Source organism: Octopus sinensis, linkage group LG6 (assembly GCF_006345805.1).
Source record: "Octopus sinensis linkage group LG6, ASM634580v1, whole genome shotgun sequence".
In the NCBI taxonomy this organism is placed as follows: Eukaryota; Metazoa; Mollusca; class Cephalopoda; order Octopoda; family Octopodidae; genus Octopus; species Octopus sinensis.
Window position 1 is genome coordinate 34,249,270 of NC_043002.1, and position 5,000 is coordinate 34,254,269.

A 5,000-nucleotide genomic window follows, 5' to 3' on the forward strand; every position below is an offset into this window, starting at 1 on the left:
ATATACATATGCACACACACATACACATAGATAGACAGATAGATTGTTGGATATATTTACACATACACACTCACACATACACATATACGCACACACATTCTTTTGGCATCTTGCGGATGAAGTAGTGTAGCGTCTGTGTAGCCTAAAGACGTGTGTGTGTGTGTGCGTGCGTGCAGTGACAGCCGTCCGTAGAGTGGTCAGTCGGCACCTTTGATGTGGGAGAGGACAACCAACGATCTCTCTTACCTTAGAAGTTAATCACCTGTATATCACCCAAACCCCCCGTCACAACCTCCTCAAACACCTTGCCCTCTTCCCTCGCTCTTCTTCACATTCCCATCATCATCATTATCATCATTAGCTACGTCGCTCACTCTCCTTCTCTCTCCCTCCCCCTCTCTCCCTCCCCCCTCTCTCTCTCTTTCGGTTAAATACAAGCAGACGGGGTTGGGGGCATATATATCACTTCTCTGACCACCTCCATCAACATCGCCACTTGTAAATCTTATTCCCACCTTCCTCCAGCCTACACCACCCATACACTTCAGTTGGCCGGAATTGTACCACGTTCTCTTCTCAATAGACAATCAGTGGTCAATCCAGCCTGTCACCTTCACGCCACACATGACCACCAGTTTCTTTTCAAGGGGTTTCGGTTCAAGTAACCGGGCCCTATGCAGCGAAATTCGAGGCTTAATTTTTATAAATTAAGGCGGTGGGTTGGTATGATGGTGGTTTTGGTTGAGATGATGGTGGTGATATCGGTGATGGAAATGGTTGATGCGTGTGTCTGTGTGTGTGTGTGTGTGTAGGTTGTGTTTGTATATGTTTGTGTGTGTGTATGTGTGCGCGCGCGTGTGTGTGTGTGTGTGTGTGTGTGTGTGTGTGTAAGTGTATGCATATCCATGTATAAAGAGATGTATAAGTAGCTAAGTAAACAGATAGATAGATAGATAGATAGATAGATAGATAGATAGATAGATAGATAGATAGATAGATAGAAATGACATTGACGGTAATGATGATGGTGTTGATAATGACGTTGATCATGATCATGATGATGACAGCGACGACAATGATGGGAAGTAGAAGAATGAGAAAGGAGGTAAAAGAAAACGTGGCTGAGGTGGAAAATTTGGTCTTATGATGTACATTAATTAATTAATTAATTACACCGGAGAATTATTTCTAATTGATATCAACCAGTTTCCCCCGATTACAAATTTTCCCATAATTGTTTCGAGTTAACTTTTAATGATCCAGCCACTTAAACTGTTAACACTTACTTAACTACTGTTGTTTTTGTAGATGGTGTCCCTGAGTAATATAACTTATTTCTCTCAAACCAACCAATCCTATCACGCATGTAGTCACACGTTCGTGCCGGCGCGTACGCACACACTCACACACACACACACACACACACACACACACACACAAACAAACAATTGCAAGTATATCAAATACCATACAATATAAATTCTTGATTCATAAAATTATCTCCGTTTCTAAAGGATGTGCCATAATTATCAGTAGGCTGTTGAGACTTGCTCCATATAAGAAGGAGAGATAATCGCAAGAATCAACAATTCTCTGAAACTGACATAGTATTAGGGAAAAGACAAGCTGACTGTTTGGAGATAAGAGAACACTCGGAGAGAGGGGTTTCTGCCTCAATAAGCGTCACCAGCACGACAATTGCCCAAACTTATCTTCAGCAGCCAAGGAACTTAGACAGGAGTGGCTGTGTGGTAAGTAGCATGCTTGCCAACCACATGGTTCTGGGTTCAGTCCCACTGCATGGCACCTTGGGCAAGTGTCTTCTACTATAGCCTCAGGCGGACCAAAGCCTTGTGAGTGGATTTGGTAGACAGAAACTGAAATAATTATGGCACATCCTCCTTTGGAGGATGTGCCATAATTATTAATATACATACATGTATGCGCGTGTGTGTGTGTGAGAGGGAGAGAGAGAGGGGGGGGGCATGCATGTGTGTCTTCGCGCGCGCGTGGACGTTTACCCAGTTGACATACAAACAGGGTAAATGTACGTATTTTTCAATATATTCAAAAAGGTAGGAACAACGTAAATCGATTTTCGAGCCTTATTGGGGTCTCAGCAGTGGCGTTTATACATATACACGAAATCTAGTAGTTCCAGAGAACCGGAGTCACTTATTAGAAAACAGTAAGTGTTTAACACTTTATTTACTATGTATGTATGTATGTATATATGTATATATGTGTTTATATACATACATACATACATACAACATACATACATACATACATACATACATACATACATACATACATACATACATACATACATACATACATATATTCATATATATATATATATATATATATATATATATATATAGTATATCTTTTATTTTTTACTCGTTTCAGTCATTTTACAGCGGATATGCTGGGGTATCACCATGAAGGTTTTAGTTGAACAAATCAACCCCAGGACTTATTTTTTAAACCTAGTACTTATTCTATCCGTCTCTTATGCAAAACCGATTGTGGAGGAACAATTACGGACACAATGGCACACACACACACACATAAATATATGCACACATATATATGTATATATATATATATATACATACATACATACATACATACATACATACATACATACAACGGGCTTTTTTTCAGTCTCCGTTTACCAAATTGACTCACAAAACTTTAGTCGGCCCGAGGCTTCAGTAGAAGACACTTGCCCGAGGAACCATGTGATTAAGGAGCAAGCTTCTTACCGCACAGGAATGCCTATGCCTAACTTCCTCTTTCTGTTCATGCGTACATATACATACATAGACAAATGTATATATATATGTATGTATATATGTATATATATATATATAATATATATATATATATATATATATATATATAGATATATATATATATATGTGTGTGTGTGTGTGTGTGTGCGTGGTGTGTGTGTGTGTGTCTGCGCGCGTGTAGATATACAAATATATCTAGATACAAAAGTATGTATGAATGCATGTATGTAGGTACGTACGTATGTATGTTTGTATATTGTTGATGCAGTACCATCAGCATACTACAGAACTTGGCGTAATGGGATCTTTTCAATTTGATGGCCAGATTTTTTAATTCTTTTTTTACTAAACACTTTGAAACTTCGGATACTGGTACAATGTGTCACATAGAACAGGGTTTACTCTCAACGTTTTTGACAAAACTTTGTATTTTAGAAGTTATTTTGTGTTAAAGTTATCGTATTTGGGTAATTTTAACCAATCATTGACATGTATTCAGCTGAAGAAAATTACTGCTGCTGTTTGCGAAGAATAACTTCTGGGTCCACTCCCTACCAAAACCCTTCTTTAATAACCCTTCTTTAATGTGATTGCATGACCTGCTAGAAAAAGTAGCCAAACTTTTTTATGTACAGAATAGAAAGACCTCTGACACATTCAACCAGTATCCGAAGTTTCATACTTGCTATCTTTTATTCTTTCATCTTTTCTTTAACTTTTGCTGCTTCATCATTCAATAAAGAATATTGTTTTAACTACAGGATAGCTCTGATTGTAATGGATCTGTGAGAAAAGGCATTCCAGCCATGACTATTTTGTCTTATTCTTTTTTAGAAGTAATGAATTCCTAAGCGAACATAAAATTACCCAAATACGACAACTTTAACACGAAATAACTTCTAAAATACGAAATTTTGTCAAAAGCATTAAGAGTAAACCCTGTTCTACGTGACACATTCTACCAGTATTCAAAAAAATTTTTTAATCTTGCCATCAAATTGAAAAGATCCACGTAATGTTCGCTATTCACTGTTAGATTTCACTGTTCACTGCGAGGCGCCTATTGTGAGAAGGGACCGGTAAACCGAATGGCATTGTATGGCACTCACACTGATTGAAAAATATCGCCTTACCACCAAAACTCTGACGTAAGTGAATTATTGAGATCGAGAATATGTTGAGAAACATTTCGCTAAATATACATGACATTTATCTAAAATAAGTTTTATTTGACTTTGAAAAGTTTAGTAATCTATTGGTAAAGACAGAACCACATGCCATACGCTTTGGTAAATATCTTCACAAACAGGTAATAAAAGACTTCCCTCAGCAGCTACAATCCAATAAACTACGAAGCAAAAAGATTGGCACACAGTTTGAAGTAGCAGACCGTTAAGACTGCCTCGGAACATGTATAAATGACAATTACAGTTTTAAAGAAAAGCGTATGTACAGGTTAAGCAGCAATATGAAAAGTAAATCGGTTAAATTAGCAAAGATATTTATTCTATAAATGCTTGGATCAGAACTGCTCCCAGTCTCAGACAATGGAAATAGCTATAAGTGTTAAAATGTAACTACAAAGAAATTTGAGTAAGACTGCGTGTAACATGTTGAGAAGTCATTGTTTAAAAAAAAAAAATGCCGCGAAAAGCTGCGTGTTACATAATTAATTATTTCCTTTGAAAGAAATTATATTCATTTTAGTGTTTATTCAACCGTTACGATGTTTATAAAAACTGCTGTTACGAATTGGAAGTAAATACAAATATTTGTTTTGATATAAAATCTCTTGTTGTTGTTGTAGAGGCCTTTGCTGCATGGAGGCGAAGGGTAATTGGTGCAAAGCTCGCGGGATTTTTCCCGTCGTTGGTCTGTGTGAGTGTATATGTGAAAACTAAGTGTTTGACTTACATGATGACAAATGTAAACGGTTTACTAGTGGCAGAAGAAAAGGGGGAATTTTTCTAAAGGTATCTCGAATTTCTATTTGTGCCATATTTGAACTAGTTCATTGACAATGAAAGTGAGATCAAATTAATATATCATCCAAAATGGCAGCCGATTTGATAGTTTAAACTAAAAAATTCGAAATTCTGAGAATATTGGAAACTAAGACGAACACTAAACTTTCACCTCTTGCCAACGAATCTAGTGTGTTATCTTTTACATAGTTGTAATGCCACCATTAAGTGGTTT